Raw genomic sequence first — 20339 nt, forward strand, 5'->3', positions numbered from 1 at the left:
CTATTAGTGATGGTTAATCATAATGAGAGGCTGAATAAAAACTAGAACATTGCTTAGAATTTAAGTTAAAATGGGAAAACAAATCTCTCCAGGTTACCAAGGGGGATTTACTTTCCTGAACGCTCTGCAGGTAGCTTAAACTCAACATATACAGCTGGGGTAATGTTTTTAAAAAATTATTGATGTGCTTTTTTATTTTGTCTTTCACAGTACAAGACCATTGTCTTAGTTTGCCTGAGGCAACAATATGCCTGAGGAAGATTAGGATTTGTTACAGTAGAAATGCAAACAGAAAGCACCCAAACAATAAAAATGAGAAAGGATAAATAAGTAAGATGGAAGAAAGGCTTCGTGGGGTTGAGGTTGGTTCTGGTGGTTTGCCTCCAGAATGATAAATCAGATTGTTAGCTGTTCTCTAGAGAGGAGTTCCATTATTTTTTATATTCTTCATATTTGCAAATAAATAATCCATCTTGGAGCAGTCAATTCAGAGCTCCTGTATAATTTAAAGAGCATCACCCTGCTCTCTGTGAAGTCTTGTCCCATAGATTCTGGAAAGAAGAAAGAGACAGAGAGACTAGAATGAAACCATTAATTATAGGTGCACATTTTCCTTTCTCTGGGCTCTGGACAAAAGATATGTGGGAAAAAAAGAGAGAGAATACTAGCAAAGTCAGAGAGAGACCCCTGTTTTCCATTTGGGACTTCAGGAGAAGGAGGATACTTGCAGGGGGTCTGTAAAACACTGATGTAGAATCACTTCAAGATGTGTCAGTATAGCCTGTTAAGGTAAAAAAGTGGTCCCAAGTGTGGCTTTTCTAAGGCACCCTTGGTTCCCTATGGATCTTGCCAGAAGAAGGTCATTATTGATGAAATAAAGTGATTCCCAAATAAGGACTGAAGGGAGGACCACCGCAACCAGGGCCAAATAAGGTTTGCAGGTAGATCTCTGAGGTTTCTACAGCAAGATTTGTGGTGAAGGTAGTGAGGTATGAATTTCACAAGCAGCAGTGTTTGTGCCAGGGTATGGCCTTTGAGATGTGTTAGTCATAGGCTTTCAGCACCAGAAGAGAGCAAAGCAATCAGAATCCAGGAGGACAAAGGGTGCTGTTGAACCACCGAGGAGTAAGAGCAAGACACCATAAGCATCAGAGGAGTCAGTGTTTCCTCTTTCTTGCCATAGGGGCAATAAGCCATACTCCTCTCCCAGAAGGAGGGATTAATCATCTGAACATATTTTATCTGAGAAATCCTGGATTCAAACTAATTTTTAAACTGTTTTGCACACTTAATTATTCCCAAGAATGGATGGGGCTCTGGAGAAATGCCAGTTTACAGAAAAGATACAAAAATCACTTTTTCTCAAATTTCAGATGAGTGCCCGTGATTTCATCATATATTGCCTTCTCCCCCCATCCTCTTCATCACTGTCTCTAGCACTGATGTACTCTCTGTCATTAAGGATCAACATCCAGAATCATCTTTGATTCCATTTCTCCTTTTCTTTCAACATCGAAGTTGTCAACTTTTGAAGGTCTTACATTTTTTATGTTCCTTTGGTTTTTTCCTTTTTAAAAATTTCAGCAGCTTCTAATTGGTCTGCTTTCTTCTTGAACCTTTCTCTTCCAATCATTTCTGTACATGACATCTAGATTAATTTTCTCAAATGAGGATCCTGATTCTATTACCCACTTTTCAAAAGATTCGTGGTTTATCATCATGTACTAAATTATAAGAAAATGTCTCAATCCTGTATAATGATTCTTCCAAAATATGACTATGTCTTGCTTTTCCTGTTTTAGCCTCCCTTTATCACCATAAATATTCAGTGGGAGAGCCTAAGTGGAGTATTTCTTAAGTAGGGTACTGCTGACTTTTAAGTCCTGGTCTGTTAGCTGGTGCTATTCCTTTGTCTGGGATGTGATTTCTGCCTTACTTTCTCTTCTCTTAAAATTTCCTTGTGGATAAATCTACTCCAAACCTCATAGTGCTCAATCCTCATTAATGTTTATGAGGATAGGGGTTTGAAAATCTTCATTAAGTGCAATTCACAATGTGATTATGGTATAGAGTTCACTTTGATGACTAGTAAGCAAAGAGATACAAGAGAAACTGGTGGTTATCCTTTGAGGATAAATGAGAAAGTTTCACAGGAAACAGGAAAAAGATGTTAACAGAATGAGGATAAAATAAAAATAAGTTTTGAAGATCTCTCCTGTGATTCTAGAGAGGGTCCCTGGGTGTGGGGCTAGAAATTTAGTCTACATGACAGTTAGGAGGCAGCCAGAATTTGCCATACGCCTGTAATATCTGGAATGGGGACGGAAGAACAGGATGTGCTGGCACCAGGAAGTGGGCCATAGAGAAGATTGCAGTTCAGACGAAAAGAAGGAGGTTGATTTAATTGGTACAACTTTTCTCATCTTCACATATTTCAAGCAAATGACTTGTTCACAAGACCAACCATCTGCTAACGTAGAAATGAAGAAAAGGAGGTTTTCTGGTTTTCTACTTTTCACTGTAAGCCACTGATCACATGATAAATAATGGTTTTTGTTGTTGTTGTTGTTATTTTTGTGTGTGTGCAGCTCATCACTGTATTTTTGTGTTATCAAAATAAAGTAATTTAAGTAACTCAAAGATAGGATACAGTTGATGCATATCCGGAGTGTCTAAAAATCAGGTAGCTGCTTGAGTTGAAACCAGACTGGAATTTTATAGGGAAAGGAGAAGAGACGGGCATGTGTCCTTATGGCTTGACTCAGGTTAACAGTTTTTATCTTTAATTCTTGCAAAACTTTCAGCTGAAGTTTAGTCTCATTTTTATGCCTCTTGCTTGGAATTATTAGTGCAGTCCCATCTTAGTAACTGTAAGGAGAGTACTTTCTGAGAACTGTTTTTATAAGGCTTATGGTTGTTCACTTGGTCAAGGTTCACAATGTGGGGTAATAGACAAGGATCAAAGGCCAGAAGGGAACAGAGGACCCTCTATTATGTTTGTTTTAATCAATTTATAGTACTAGCAGGACTTTTAACTTGTGTATGTGAAAGAATGTCTACTACCTTTTTGATTATAATACATAGGTCCTGTTAAACAACAATAAACCACATGAGATGATTCATAATGCAGTAAGATGAAAAATTTCATCTTGATCAATGGAATTCTCTGAAGAGAAATTATCAGCATTTCTTGAGAAAATATACTTTGTTTAGTCTATGAAGGTGGAGTGTAAGACCCCAAATACGTGCTCAGGAAAAAAATTCTATTGCTAAACTGTAGTGCAGTAGACATAGAAGTGAACTTTTAGGCTCTTGAGAAGAGGCAAAAGGAAATAAGGATAGCAGAATGAAAAGAAGGTCAGAGAGAGGGAAACATCTAGGCTGGGATCTGAGTGAGAGAAGGGCCAATGTAATTCATGATGGCAGAATGTTCAGGAAGGAAATTTTACGTACAGAAATACTGATATTAATTTTTAGGTTGTTTACTGTAGAGTAGAGGATGTAAGTGCCCTCCTCTGAGTCTTTTATGGAATCATCAGTAAAGTACTCATTAATTTTACTTATGCAAGAGTATATCCTTTCAGGAGCACTCAAAGAAGTATCGAATTCTAAGTCAAAGTCAACACAAATGTGCAAGCAGCTATAGGAATATGAGAATAAGAAGTTATCTGACATCCAGGGCACAATATATTTTTAATCTGGGTATTTTTGATTAGAAAGATAGCACATAGGGCCGACAAAAACAAATTCATTCTGAAAATTTTAATGTAGACGCCCTTTTCTAGTTATTGGCTCCTTTTTTATCATATGCTTTATCACTTTAAATACACGTCTTGAATTTCTCTCTCTCTCTTTCACACACACAGCTTGGTGCCAACCAGAGAAGAATGAAGGACCACAAATATGAAACATTCATGCATTCTTTAAAAAATAAGTACAATACTCAGTAAACAATTTGTTTACCCATCCCTGATTCTCTTAAAGCAGAAGCCATCTGACACCTCTGCTACCATGATACTGCATGTCTTTGATTGAAATATTTATCTTAGTATTTTATAATAGTTTGTTTCCAATTCTACCTCTTCTGTTAGATTATGAGCTTCTCAAATATTATTTATAGTTTCGTTTACAATATATTATTCCTAATGTTTGACACTGAGTTTTACTGTATTTCTATATTTCCCCTAATTTGTCAGAATATTGTTATGCTACTTTCCTCCCTCAACATTGTCCTTTTCTTTGACTTTGCTCATTATTTTGTCTCATCTCCATGGGCAATGCTCTCTCTCTTATCCCTACCTCTTCTTCTCTTAACTGTAAGCTCCTTGAGAACAGGGTTGTGCATTCTCACTGACCTTGGCATCCCCAGTACCTAGCCAGAATAACTGCATTGCAGAACTAAGCTGTTGTTCAGTGGACACTCTTGTGGCCATTGGCAGGAGTTTAGTACTTAGAACACAATACATGATACATAATGAATGCCTTTAAAAAAAAAAATGAGTTGAATGGATGGGTAAGTAAATGTTCTCTATTTCTAACCATTTAGGAATCTCGATGCCTATAATTTACCAGACTCTCTGTGAAATTGATACATTTTATTTGTTTTTTTTTTGACATCTGCCTTATATTATTTATGTGTATAATTGTGTGTATCTGTATGTGTCTGTGTGAAGGAATGTATTTGTATCTTTTCTTTTCTCTTTCCCAACCTCATCTCACATTATAAGTTCTTTTATGAGAGCAGCAATGTCTTAGTTATTTAGTTTTTAACACACTGGTGTATTACATGTAAACACTAATAATTTTCAATTAAATTATAGCTAGAAGCATTAATTTTAAATAGCAACTTAAAACTAGTTTAAAGTGGATTATTGTACTTTCAATAAGGTTAGAACATCTTTGATTGTAGATACAATGTTTTACCCTTGTCCATGTCCTGTAGACTTTGTACTATTTTGGGCATATAACAGCATATTCAGAAATGCCTTATGAATCATTAATTTTCATTTCCCAAGTGTATAAATTATTTTTGAGTAGTGGTTTTAACACTGGAGGTTTTTACTTATTTGGCATCTGGATATGTCTGACAGATGATTTAAAGAGTCTTATAATTATAAAATATGATCATTTATTGAGACAGATGTACATATGGTGCACCTTTTGAAATTAAATAAAGTGCCTGAGTATAACATCTGTGTGGAAAACATCCATCACAGCAGGTCTTCCAGAAGCTATCTGATACTTTCCTTGCTTCCACTAAAAATAGTCTTTCATCATGCCTGTTCTATAAAAGTTTACTATTTTCTTTCGGATACATGCCTTTATAAATTTGGTTTTATTTCTCAATCCTAACTGTCCTTTGTAATCATGAGTTTATTAGGTTAAATTTATATATTGTGTGAGGATGTAGACTATGATGCTACTATAAAGGAGTCCAAGATACAAACTTGAAGCATAAGTTTACTCCTTTTGAATGCAACAATCCAGAAGTGAACGGTCTAGGATGGCTGGGGTGTCTGTGCCTTCCTAGTTCATTTAGGGACCTGGTCTCACTCATTCTATTGTTCCATTATCCTCTAGGATGTTCTCGTCTACTTTGTCAAATCTAGATCACCATGTCCACCATCTAACTGCAATAACTAGGAAGAGGAAATCTAAGGCAAACATCTTTGTTTTTAAGGGGAAAATCCAGAAGGTACTCACATAACTTCTCACATCCTATTCGCCAAACTTAGACACAATGTCCTGCTTAGCTGCAAGAAAAACTGGGAAGCATAATCTGTAAGGTGGGTGAAGAGATGGCCAGTGAAAATCCCAAAGAGTCTGTCTTTTAAAAGAAAAATTAGGCAAGAAATACTGGTGAAATGTTTGACTCAGTCAACTCCTCTGTTCACTCCATAAGTACCTTCTCCCCACGTGTCAGCATACCCTTTCTTTTTCAAAATCAGCTAGGCAATGTTCCTTTATCCTGTTCACATAAAAATTGGGGCTGTTTGAGTGTTGTACTTTCCTCTCTGACAAGTTTGAACTTGGACCTTTGCAATCTGATAACTCATACACTAATATACAAATTCTGCATGTCCCTGACACCTAATATGCAATGGGAAGCTGGAACATAAGAATCACCATGATAAACTCCTGTTAATAAAAATAGGCAGAATAGGAGCAGACAATCACTTTACAGAAATGACAAAAATCTGGTATGCAATGATTTTAAGGACCTTGTTCTTGCACTGGACTAAATTCTTCAGCTGGGCTCTTGCCTTGATCTATGAGAGGAACTCTGTGATCCATTGTCCTTTAAGTCACATGGCTCTTCCCTTTTGGGTTGGAGTAAGCTTTTATTCTTTCTGTTACCTTTCTCTGCCACAACTAAATTATGCATTGAGAATATGCCCTCCATAAGCACTGCTTTAGGGACAATCATAGGCTCTTGTTGGTCAGATTTGGGGTTTCTTTGCAATGAGGTCTCCTTTTTCAAATCTCATTAAGATTCCAGCCTACTTGTGTGTAACAAAATTTACATAAAAATCACCACACTAAAAGATTCCTTTATTCATAGGTTTTAAGCCTGTGAGATTTTATATTACATGCTGTTTCTGTGCTTGAGCCCTCCCTCTTGCCTTCAATATAATATTGCTAGTTTAAGGTTGTGATGGTTAATACTGAGTGTCAACTTGGTTGGATTGATGATACAAAGTATTGATACTGGGTGTGTTTGTGAAGGTGTTGACAAAATAGATTAAGATTTGAGTCAGTGGGTGGGAGAAGGCAGATCCACCCTTAATCTGGTGGGCACAATCTAATCAGCCACCAACGAATATAAAGCAGGCAGATAAATGTGAAAAGGAGTGACTGGCCTAGCCTCCCAGCCTACATCTTTCTACTGCACTGCGCTGGATGCTTCCTGCCCTCGAACATCAGACTCTAAGTTCTTCAGTTCTGGGACTTGAACTGGCTCTCCTTACTCCTCAGCTTGCAGACAGTCTATTGTGGGACCTTGTGATCTTGTAAATTAATACTTAATAAACTCCCATGGAAATATATATATATATATATTTGTCCTTCTAGAGAACCCTGACTAATACAAAGGTCATCTAAAAATACAGGCTTTAACTAGGAAGTTAATCTGAACTTCAAACCTAGGTTGCTCCTATTATTTGACTAAAAATTCTTACTGGGAGGATTTAAAGAAAGGCTCTGAAGGATAGGCTTAGCTTCTGCTATTTCGAGCACAAAAGCAGTTGATTTTTCTAGTCCTGCAATGCCACACATCTTTCAGTCAAAGTAGATGAAATGCTGCAGACAGAAAAGGTGTCCATAAAGAAAGCCCTGTTTCCTTCAATCACTTCTTGCAAGCTGGCCTGTTATACATGAACTCTTTTTTATCCTGAAGGACTTTTCTAAAAAAAGCAGGGAGCCATAAACACTCACCAGTATCCTGAGTTTTCCAATCAGTTTTCTAGAGCAGTAAGATCAGCGTGAATGTTGCCGGAGTTCCAATTTCTCACAGGTTGCATTTCTTTTCCTATTGGTTTTGTGGAATAAATAGGTTATTAGCTTCTCACAATTTAATATCTGTTTCTTCCTCTTCATCCACCTAATTGTTAGGCCAATGACAAATATTTTGAGTATTTATTATTGTGGTATCTCACGTCTCTGATCAAATTTTTATATTAGGTAGGATATAAGATAAATCTTTATAACAAATGAACCAAAAATAGTTATTTTACATGAAATTGAAGGCTGTTTCCTCATATTTTCATGAAAGGAGAGAGATCAAGACCAGTGGAATAGGTCTACTTCAGAGAGTCATTCATGCATACATGTTTAGGATAGGATAATATTCTGCTTGATGTTCCATCATTACATAGGGTATGATCCTCTTTCTCATGGATTGGAAGCAGAAGAAAGGAAGTTCAGAATAACTGGTTTCATCTTCAAGGCAGTGACATTATACTTGCATGTGTCTTTTGAGATTACATCCTATTTGACCTGAACTTAATCCCTTGGCCACACATGTCTGCTAGGAAGGATGAAAAGTCAAATCTGTAGTTTAGTTGTGTATCCTAATTCTGTGTAAGGTAAAATAAGGTGTTTTTTTTAAAAAAAAAAAAAAGGAGAAAGAAGGAAAGATTGAATTTGTGAGGACAGCTAGCAACATAAAAGATTACTTTACAAAGAACATTTAATTGTTTTCAGTTTCAAAACAGTTTGTCACCTACAACTAAGGATCGATTTTATCCTGTGTTTCCAAATTGAAGCATTAATAGCAATTATCTCTTGGTGTTTATTAAGTGTAGGACATAGAAAATTTTCCCATTCTCTTGGAATGTCATCATCAACATAATCGAGTAGAGGAGTCTTAAAATTTGGAGGACATTGCTCCATCATGGCAATAAGCAAACACTTGTTTTTTTTCCTGGTAATTTTTAAAATTATTCAACTTGAAAGTAATGCAATATCTGTTAACTGATTTTGATTTTTTTCCTTAAGCAATTTATTTGGGTCACTGTATTTTTTATAGTACTCTTTAATATATTCTCGACAGAGTTCTTAATTGACTGCAAAACTGATTAACAGTAGGCTCCCCTGCTGTTCAACTCAGTCATTCATGACTTCACCAGATGGTTTGTTTTTTTGGGCCAATGGTTTTTCTTTTCTGTTTTTTTTTTGTTTTTGTTTTTGTTTTTGTTTTTTTCATATTGTTTCCCCTCCCCTGGATACAGTCAAGTGCTAAAATACGATGCTCAGTTTTAATTTTATGACTAAAATATAAAATATCATGCAGATAAATAATTTATTTTCTTTATAATTAAAACCAATGGCTAGAGTTTTTGCTATTGTGGGCAAGGTAATTTGAAAGTATACTTGTTTTCTTCAATTACTTTCTTCACATAGTCCCTTGTCATTGTTCTCTAGTAATTCAAGTGCCATTATTTTTTGCCACTTTTTCCAATCTTCCCTTTGGTTAACCTATTACTTTTATGGATTTGCTTTATTTAACACTTTTTTTAAAAATATGTTATTCAAAGTCCTGCTGAGGAAACTCATTAGCTGTTACTCACCTAATTATTTTTAGCCTGTGTAAATAGTACATAGATTAAGATGCAATTAAACAAAGAAAAACAGAGATATATAAATGCCTGAAAGATTTTCTTGTTTTAATCAAGCTATGTCAATCTATCTGACAAAGTATTTATGAAATTTTAACTCTTCCATTGGTCACGTAACATTTTCAGAGGCAATGTTTCTTAGTAAAAATAATATTTATAATAATTTGCTTGTAAAACTGGTAAAACTTTCAAAGATCTTCCACTACGTTAGCTTACAAAAGTAATTAACCTCAAATCATTTGCTCTACATCTTTTTTAATATTATTGACTTCTAAAAGGTGAGGTTTGACTATGTATTTAATTTTTTTGATATTAAAAACAATTTTGAAACGTGTTAAAGAATATTTTTTTTTTTTTTTTTTTTTTTTTTTTTTGAGACGGAGTCTCGCTCTGTCGCCCAGGCTGGAGTGCCGTGGCCGGATCTCAGCTCACTGCAAGCTCCGCCTCGCGGGTTTACGCCATTCTCTCGCCTCAGCCTCCCGAGTAGCTGGGACTACAGGCGCCCGCCATCTCGCCCGGCTAATTTTTTGTATATTTTAGTAGAGACGGGGTTTCACCGTGTTAGCCAGGATGGTCTCGATCTCCTGACCTCGTGATCCGCCCGTCTCGGCCTCCCAAAGTGCTGGGATTACAGGCTTGAGCCACCGCGCCCGGCCAAGAATATTTTTAATTATTTGTTTTTTAAATTAAAAATGTAGCAATTTAGCTTCAGAAGTGATGAAATCACTCAGTTAACAGTCATTTTACAGATAAAGAATCTGAGATTTACATAATTTAGATAACTTATCCAGGCTTACACTTTCAGCTGGGGGGAAGTCCAGAAAATTTCATAGTCCCTGCTCATCCAGTACCCATCCAATGTTATTTATTTGTAAGGCTACCATAATACAGCATTACTACACATACCACAGACTGGGTAGCTTAATCAATAGCAATTTATTTTCTCACAATTCTGGAAGCTAAAGTCTGAGATCAAAGGCACAGCAATATTATTTCTTTATAGCCCTCTTTCTTTTGCTTGTAGATGGCCACCTTCTCCTTGTGTCCTCACATGGTCTTCCCTCTGTGCCTGCTTCTGTGGTTTAATCTCTTCTTAGAGGGACATCAGTAATATTGGATTAGAATCTATGCCTAATGAGCTCATTTAAGCTTAATTACCTCTTTAAAGACCCTATCTTCAAATGCAGTCACATTTTGAGGTACATATTCTGGCATTAGGACTTCCACATGTAAATTTGGGAATAGGGTAGACACAATTCAGCCTGTAATAGGGACATTGGCCTGTCTTTGGGCCCGGAGCTCTCCAGAGGAAGAAAATATCTGGTGGTTAGCGTGAATGCTTTCCAGCCTTTCTGGTGTGTTGGAAACCAGAAAAGTGAAAAGTAAGCCTTCTCTAAATCAATTTTTAATTGTATATAATGATCCTGAATTTACCCCAAATGTTTGCAGAAAATGGTTACAGGAATGCAAAAGAAACAAAAACAATAACTTCGAATGAAAAACTAACATTTTCATGAAGCGAACCACTATTTAAAAAAAGGGAATTCTATGCAGAGATCACGTTAACCATCTTGGCCAAAACATGAACAGTGTCCAGCATAGAGTAAGCCCTCAACAAATATTTGCTCACTGATTATGTCATTGGATCAATGAAGCTATGAAGATCTTCACAACTATTTATGTCCCTAAAACTCTGCTACATAGTGAGTTTGTGGTAGAGTGCTTCTATCCTGCCTCCTACCCAATAAATGAATAGCCCCAATGGGCATTTACATGAGATCTAAGTGTACTGAATCTCAGTACTGTCTCAGAATGCTCAGTTTTCAGTATAGCACCCTTCATTTTTCCCCTTTTAATCTACAATGGTTACAAAATTCATCTCACAATACAATGTCAATAGATAGCCATCTCACCATAGAGCTCCAATTACTCTGGGCTAATTTAAAGCTTACTCATTAATTTCAAAATCAAAAGGTTTTGTAACTTTTGAGTTCCTCAAAATTGGCACTATTGGCATTGCAACTGGATAATTCTTTGTTGTGAGGCACTGACTAGGTATTGTAAGATGTTTGGCAGCTTTCCTGGACTTTACCCTCTAAAAGTCAGTGGTACCCCCTCCAATCATAACAAGCAAAAATGTTTCCAGAAATGGCCAAATTTCTTCTTATGGGCAAAATCACTCTTGGTTGAGAACCATTGCTTTATTTCGAATATCTAGACCATGCTCTTTATGTATATTTATAATTATTAAATTATCATTAAGTTAGATTATTGGAAGGTCACCTAAGTATGCATCTGCATAAAAGAATCACTTTTCCTGTCCTTATGTAAACCAGCTTTGCTGACACGAATGTTTCACTTTCTTTTTTTCTGACACTTTTTTATTCACTGAAAAATAGTCTAATTATAGTCTTCTTCTCTCAGAGTCATAGTTCTAATTATTAGTCACATTGACCTTTCTGTTAAATAAAAAGAAACAAACTTCACATCATAAACCATAAAAGCAATGACATTAAATGCTAGCTGCAAAGAAGTACATTAATTATGTACTCCTAAATTAGAATGAAATATCTTTCCAAGTCCTATATTTGAATATGTTTGAGAGAGTCTCTTTAGAAGATTTCTTTATTTTTAACGGAGCAGACAGCAGGCGTTCATGACCACAAAGTTATCTTTGTGAAAAAATTAAATAAAACTTTATTTATTGATTAATGAAAAGACTTTTGTGGCAGGCAACCTCAAATGCTTTTTAAATCTGTAAAACTCAAATGAGCCATCATTTTGTGGAGTGTGGTAGACAATGAAGGCAATTTTCTGCAAACACTCATCAAGACTGAGTTCTGTTCGAGAACATGTGAATTGAAGACGCTGCAACTCAGCCAGAGTCTCTGTAGTTTCATATTTAAATATTTTTGATGTGTCATATCCAATTTCAGTATTTCCTTCATATCAAAGCTCTGATGTAGGCTCTGTTCCTTTTCTTCGCTGGTTTTACAGCCAAATAGTGTCTGTATAGTAGAATAACTATTACCTTATTTTAAAATCCATTTTCAGAAACTTCCCTAGACTCCTTCTAGGACTTGTCTCTGACTAAATATGAGTAATGTGCACCCTGGCCCTTCTAGAGTTACAATGCATTCCTTATTTAATAGATTTCATTGTTAAAATATATACGTTTTCATTTAGTTGTTTTCAGTATGAACTTTTAATGAACTTTTAAGATTTGAGTTTAAAATATTACTGACTGAAAAAATAAATTTTTATTTAAGAAACATATGCTAATTAAGAGATCTAGAGGGAAATTTGACTACGAAAATACAGCAAGATAAAGACTTTGAGTTTCAAGTCTGGAAGGCTTGTGAAAGACATGTTAATGAACCAATTCTCACAGCATTCCAGTGTTGATGTAGTTTGAAAGAGCAAGAACACATGGTGGTTCCAAACAGAGTCATTATTTACTGTAGATGAAATTAATTCAGGTCATTGGTTCCCAGTGTTTTCAAGAACAAGGCATCACTTTTGGTTTTTTGGTTTCTTTTTTTGAAACAGAGTCTCACTCTGTCACTCAGGCTGGAGTGCAGTGGCACGATCCTGGCTCACCTCAACCTCCTGCTCCTGGGTTCAAGTGATTCTCCTAGTTCAGCCTAGCTGGGATTACACCATGCCTGGCTAATTTTTTATAGTTTTAGTAGAGACGGGGTTTCACCATGTTGGCCAGCCTGGTCTTGAACTCCTGACCTCAAGTGATCCACCCATTTTGGCCTCCCAAAATGCTGAGATTACAGGCATGAGCCACTGCGCCTGCCCAAGGCATCTTGAGGTAATGATAAAATATATTCATTGTCTCATTTCATTTATTCATACATTCAGCAATGCATATTTATTGACTAACTATAATAAGTAAGTCCTTTAGTAGGCTTGGAAATATAGTAAACAAAAAAAAAATGTCCCTGACCACATGGAGTTTACAAAAGAAAAAGTGAATAAACAAAAATAGATCATAAAAACATATTATGCAATAAAAACATTTTATGCAATATGGCAATCAGTGCTATGTAAAAAGTAAAGTAAGATAAGAGACACAAGGAGTTCTTGGGTGTGTGGTGGTTAAGGAAGGCAACTCTTAGGTCTGTTTCCTAGAAGTACAGCCTGGGATGGAGATTCATATTCAAAAGGTGTATTAGAGGAAAAGGATTATGAGCACAAGGGAAATGAGGCAAACGGGAGAGAGCTGGATGAAAGATCAGCAAGAATGTGGACTTGGCTGGAGACTTTCAGGTAAACCACAGGAAATTCTGGAGCAGCAATGGTACTGCAGAATCCGTCCCTTCTTGGGGTAGTCTGTGTCAGTTGGTTGCTTGCTGAGGTGGTGGGGCATGACCTAGAGGGAAGGCACCTTCTTTTGGCTGAGATCAATAGTCTGGATAAATGAGGGTCAGGTGTAAGTTTTTGTTCAGTCAACACCAACAGCAGCTGAGGATGGTGCTGCAGTCGTCAAAGGGGTCTGGATGGGATTCCAACAGTATTTTCTTGTACGCCAGAGAAGGTAATGAGAATATGAGGGAGAAAGATAGCTATCTTTGAGAAGAACATTCTAGAGAGAACAGTGACTGCAAGAGACTGAAACTTGCTTAGCTTGAGGAACTGCATTATGTCCAATATGACCAGAATCATGTGAACAAGAGAGAAAATAGAAAGAGATGAGGAATGCAGGAACAAGTAGAAATCATGTGGGAACTTGTGGGTTATAAAATGAGATGGGAAGTCAGTTGAGTCTTCTGAGTGGAATGCACGATTTCGATTTATTTTTAATGTATTTACTTTGGCTGCCTGGGAAGAATAGACTATAAGAAACACAAATATAAACAGCAAAATCAATACTTGCCATTTATATACCATTTTGGTTGAACAATTGCATGCTATCAAAAAGCTATAGTGAATTTATTAATGCTTTAACATGGTCTTCCATGTGACAATTACAATTACATTCATATATATCTTGTAAGTATTGTGCATAGGCAGGGGTTATATTCAAAATATTCAGTGGACTGAATAAAGAAAATGTGATACGTATACAACATGAAATAGTATGCAGCCATAAAAAAGAATGAAATCACTTCCTTGGCAGCAACATGGAAGGAGCTAGAGGCCATTATCCTTAGCAAACTAATGCAGAAACAGAGAAGCAAACACAGGACGTTCACACTTGTAAGTGGAAGCTAAACGTTGGGTAGTCATGGACATAAACATGGCAACAACAGACACTGGGGCCTACTTGAGGGTACAGGGTGGGAGGAGGGTGAGGATTGAAAAACTACGAATCAGGTACTATGGTGATTACCTGGGTAACCTAATTCTCTATACATCAAACCCCTGTGACACACAATTCACTTACGTAACAAATGTGCACAGTTACCTTCTGAACCTAAAATAAAAGTTGGAAAGAGAAAAAAATAAAATAAAATATTTACCAAACAGTATTCCAGTAAGTCATTATGGAAGCTGATACTTAGCCTCAAAAGTAGACAAGATACAATATTTATTGTAAGCCACTTATGATATAACCCTTTTCCTTCTTAGGTGTTCAAGCTTCAATACAAGATGATAATTTTTGGTCTATTCTGAGAAAAAGAAAGAAACTCACTTGGACCAAATGGGGTGGTATTCTATGATGAAATGTAGAACTTGTTAAGAAAAATGCCAGATAAGGATAGATAGGAAGGTCTTAATTTGGAAAACAAAGGATTTCATAAGCCAGCAGGTAGGGGTCTATAAGCTGAAACCTGAAAGTTGAGCTTAAGGGCATTTCTCTCCTAGGTATCTTTATTAAATATTGTACTTCTCCTGTAGACTGAATCACTTTTTGATGTTATTCCGTGTACCTTGTAGATTTCATTCTCTCTAAAGCAAGAACCAATTCTCTTTTGTTTATTGTATATTCAGAGTCTACCACAGAGTCTGGCACTGTATAGATGTACAAGTTTGAACGCCCAAGTGCTGTAACAACAGGATACTGAATTTGATGATGGGACTCGCTATGTGAAAAGTGGTTATGGTTCAAAGACAAAGAGATGCACTCTGGGTCAAATCAGGAAAGGAACTTCCTTCTCTTTAAAATAGCAGCAGCTTTGCCTAAGATTGGTGAGTCAAATCAAGTAAGCCTCATTAGAAATATACTAATTTCAAGAGTTACATGGGTAGCCCCTTGCCACTGGACTTTTATATGAACGTGAAATTAACTTTTGTCATTATATTTTTAGATCTTTTTGTAATAGTAGCTTAGATTATACCCTAACAAAGGTATCAACCATAAACTGATGTAAACTGTAAAACTGTCTTGAATCCTAACATTTACTTGGATCCCAGACATGTATCCAATTGCCTATTCAACATTGTTACTTGAATGTCTGCTAATAAGAACTATTGATTAACTCGGTTCTTTGAATGCATTCTTCTTTGTTTTTTCCATTTCGGTATATAGCACCCTCCTTCACTAAATCAGCCATGGGAGAAAATGTGTAATTTCTTATTTATTTCATTTACTCACTTCCAATTTATCAATGAGCGATGTTGAGCTAGCATACAAAATATATACCCAGCTTGACTTTTCTTGCCAATCCTACCTCTGAATCCTAATTCAAGCTATCATTCTTGTGTGCCCAGGTCTTCATCTAACTGGTCTGCCTTTTTCCACTCTTGTCTTAGAGTCTATTCTCCACAAAATTGCCAGCATAATCTTCTAAAAATGAAGCTTCATTTGTATCAGTTGTCCTCTAAAAGCTGTTACAATTCTTCTGTCATTATACTCATAACAAAATCTTAATCATAGCTTTATAATTTTTTTTTTTGATATTTTGCTAATTTCACCTTCAGCTACTTTCTCCATTGCTGATTTCATTCTGTTGACAATGCCCTTCCTTCCTACGTAAGAAATCCAATCTTGTTTCTGCCATGAAGGCTTTGGACTTAGAAATGCACTGAGTATTTAACCAGGGCTTTAGTTGATAGAATTTAGCCACGCAGTTTGAAATCTTGATCATCCTCTCATCTTCTCCACACTCCATTGCCAAAGTCTTTGTCAAAATGCCAAATGTGTTGATAAAAGCTTGTGTTTGTAATTCTTGTTATAGTACAATTTCTCCTTAATCCTAAATTTCTTAGAATAAGTACATGAGTAAATGAGAGAATGAGTGAACAAAGTGAAGTACCTAGTATGTGTCAAGCATTGTGCTTGGCACTTTCAAAAATTGGAAACATTTCAAGCATTTGAACATTTTATGTGATTCCAGTGGCATTTCTGTGAGAATCGTCATGCTGTTTAAAATGTTTTCAAATATGGATCATGTTACAAAATTCATAATTTTATATGTCATATATAAAGAAAAAGAAACAAAGTTTATAATGTATTTTAAGCAATGTATTACTGTATAATAATAACAACTATAATGATAATTAATAAGTCTTTTGGAAAAGGTCCAAGAAATATTTGATTTCTGATGCAACATTGACAAAGATATTTAAGTTAGAAATAAAAACATTCTTATTTTGCTATGTCACTTTAATTACAAAATTAAAAATCAATGTTTTATAGAAAAAAAAAAGACTATACTTGCACTCCTCACTGCCTTCAATCTTTTTCCTCCGTGGTGTTGCATTTCTCACTCTCTCATTTTAATCATATTTCTACTTTGATAACCTCTTTTCCTGGTAGTCTTTCTTGTGCACCCTATATGCATTAGTGTGTGTGCATTGACGCGCGCACACACACACACACACACAATTTCATTGTTCTCCATTCTCTTTCCTTGCTTTATTTCTTCATATATTAAGAGATTTGGTATGGTGTTTTGTGTATTTATTTGTTTAATGTCATTTTCTTCTGATGAAAATAAAAGTTCTCTGAGCAAATGATTTTGATTCTCCTTTTTAGAGTCTTATCCTTAGAGCACAGACAAGTGCTTGATAGGTTTCAGGCTCTAAGCTGTTTGCAGGTGCCATGAGCTATTTCAGGCTGAAAACGTCATAGATTTTTTCAGTGCTCCAGCCTGGGGAACAGCAGCCTGGTTTGCTCTCAGGGGTAGTCCCATCCTTTGAGATTCTTACTTCTTTTCAATGGCTGTACATGTGTGTGTGTGTGAGCATATTGTCTGTGAGTGTGTGTGTGCGTGTGTAGGTGTGCATATTAGGTTTAGGGTGCTATTTCCTACAGATATATTTACAATCTATTCAGAAACATGTATCCTTACTTAATAGTCTCTAAAATATGCAAATTTCTTCCATGCTTCCAATCCTTAAATAATGCAAACCATTGGTAAAAGAAGAATCATACTTCACTGTGCATTTTAATACACAGTAGCTGTGTCTACTGCTCCATTTCAATCACTTAAAAGAAAGACTAAGGGAAGCTGAGTTAACAAACGTTTAAAGGATAGAGCTTATGGGGAACCACATTAAGCATGCTGTGTTACAGAAATTGCTAGGGCTAGTTTTCCTAACACTGTATCATTTACTTACAGTAATTGAGGATGGACAGGAATGAGGATAGACTGGAATGGGATAATGATAACATATATTGGTTCCAAGTGACTTGAGAGTTTCAAACAGAATTTTAGATTAGTTCAGTCTCTTTATTACTTCTAGAGGCATTTGGCATTCTTTTCAGTGAAAACCCTAGAGAAGCAAATAAAATAGTTACAATAGAATATACAAAAATGTACACAATACCATTATCAAACATTTTGCTTTTTTACATATTTTTTCACTGCTAGAGAGGCAGCATAATTAATAATATATTCTATTATACATTCTTGGGAAGTAGAGTATATATGGTTTTATTTAGGAGATATTTATAAATATCTTATTTGAAATGTATACATATTTTCTTTTCAATTCACTTACAAAGATTAAGGTGGTGTTTTTAAAAATTACATTAATTGTATAAGGGATGCTAGAAATATTTTACAGAAAAGAATAATTATTATTTTCTTTAACAGAAATATACAATTATAGAAGAAATGCTTTGCCTTTGGAAACTCTATTAGACAAAGGACAGAGAGAGCTTAATGGTGTCCTTTGTTGTTGTTTGTAATGTAATCTATTTTTATTTATTTATTTTGCAACAGCTTTGTTGGGATAAATTCACATACCATACAATTTATCTACTTAAAAACTGTATAATTCAATGATTCTTAGTATAGTCACAGAGATGCACAACTATGACCCCAATCAATTTTTTTTTTTTTTTTTTTGGTAGAGATGGGGTCTCACTCTGCTGTTGCTTAGCCCAGTCTTGAACTGGACTCAAGCAATCCTCTGGTCTCAGCCTTCTGAATAGCTGCGTTTACAGGCACAAGTCACCATATCCAGCACTCAATTAATTTTAAAACAACTTTATCCATCCCCAAAAGAAAATCTTTAGTACTAACCTTTTAACAGTCAGTTGGGTTACTCCCAACTACCCTAGTCCTTCCTTAGCAACCACTAATCCACTTTCTGTCTCTGTAGCTTTGCCTTTGTAGACATTTATATACATGGAATCAAGCATTATATGGGCTTTATGACATCATTCTTTCACATACCATGATGCTTTCAAGGTTTTTCTACATTGTACTATGAATCAGTACTTTGTTTCTTTTTATTGCCAAATAATATTCCATTGTGTTGATGTACTCATTTTATTTACCTGTTCAACATTTGATGGACATTTGGGTTCTTCCCATTTTTCAATTATTATGAAGAATTCTGCTATGAACATTCATGTATAATGTTTTGTGTGGACTATTTTCATTTATCTTCAGTATATAGCAAAGATTGTGATTGTTGGGTCCTGTGGTAATTCTCTGTGATACTAAGTATGTTGAGAAAATTTTCATGTGCTTGTTGGTCTATTTTATTTCATTTTCACTTGTCTGCATTGCAATATGATTTGCCCTATTACTATTTTGATCTCTTGATCTTTTTTCAATCCTGAAAACCACATACCTAAATTTGTTAGAAGTGTGTATAAATCAAAATGAGTGTGTGCTCATATGTATGGCTATGTATGGTTCATTGCATAGATTAGGTCAGATATATATTACTTGCCTGTATACCATTTTCATTTGTTTTCTAGTTCCTGTTTCCTGATATTATTTTAATGATTTGATTATAGATTTGACAAATTTATCAATAGCATATTTATGCAAACATAAAATAGCTTATCTTTGGATTTTATCTACCTATATATGTTTCTGATAACAAAACAGTAACTAAGAGGGAGGTAATTTTAAAATGATAAAGATAATCCTAAATATTAGAGAATTAGAATTATTTTTATTTTAAAAGAGTTGGCTGAATCAACTTAATACTCCCTATGAGTTATTTTAACTTGATTTTGACAATGAAATTTCACACTGAATGAAAAAAATGATTCAAACTAATAGATTCACAAGGACAGTAACTGCTGCTTTTCTATGTGGTATTTAATTATAGCCAATATCAGGAGCTTGAAGGAGGTACATTAATTTTTAACTAAGGATGCTTTTAATGACTCTATGTTGTCATTTTCTAAAGAGAATATGTGAAGTAGTTCAGGCTGTTAGAAACAAATATATTTCTCAAATATATACATATTTGAGGTTTGATTTTTGCCATTTAAATGGATACGTTAACAAAGTTATAATGAGAGAATTTCATTCATCAGTTTTGATTCATTTAATTCACATCTTTAAAACATTTTTTGAGGGGTTTAATACAAGCACTATATTCATATGTTAGTTTTTGTGTTAATTTTATTTGTTTAATCTTTTAGCAATGAGGGTCAACTCCTGTGTCTTCCACTATACTATGGGACATATGTCCCAGGCTTCAGAATTCTCTGAGATATCTCACTCATTAACCAAAAAGGGAAATATCACAAATAAAATTTTACAGCAGAAACTGAAATTGTAATAAATTTCTCCCCGGACTTCCAGTGTAACTGACAAGTTTTGTGCCAAGGGGTCCTTTAGTAACACGAAATTTTACTTGATTTCTTTCACTGCTGGCCTTCAGAGGCTGCCAAAACTGTGTACAATTCTCAGACTCTTGATGACTAGCACAGCTGTATTCCTGTGTCATAGGCCCCCAAATCAAGAAATTAAACACTGTAGGCTTATGAAGGCTATCTCTAATGTTTCATTTATTCATACAGTATGGTGGCTGTTCTTGGTAAGAGGTTAAAAAATACATATAGTTTAGAGTGCA

General features: G+C 35.3%; 1 long non-coding RNA gene across 1 annotated transcript; it reads right to left on the bottom strand.

Annotated features, from left to right (window-relative positions):
* Window positions 1-190: 190 nt before the first annotated feature.
* Window positions 191-18627, bottom strand: LOC117091001. The gene is made up of 3 exons (XR_004440202.1): window positions 18542-18627; window positions 17631-17786; window positions 191-551 (listed from the first exon to the last, which is right to left on the bottom strand). It is a non-coding gene; the product is annotated as an uncharacterized LOC117091001 (long non-coding RNA).
* Between the last annotated feature and the right edge of the window lie 1712 nt (window positions 18628-20339).

The sequence above is a fragment of the Trachypithecus francoisi genome, unplaced genomic scaffold (genome assembly GCF_009764315.1).
Source record: "Trachypithecus francoisi isolate TF-2019V2 unplaced genomic scaffold, Tfra_2.0 Lachesis_group11, whole genome shotgun sequence".
Lineage (NCBI taxonomy): Eukaryota > Metazoa > Chordata > Mammalia > Primates > Cercopithecidae > Trachypithecus > Trachypithecus francoisi.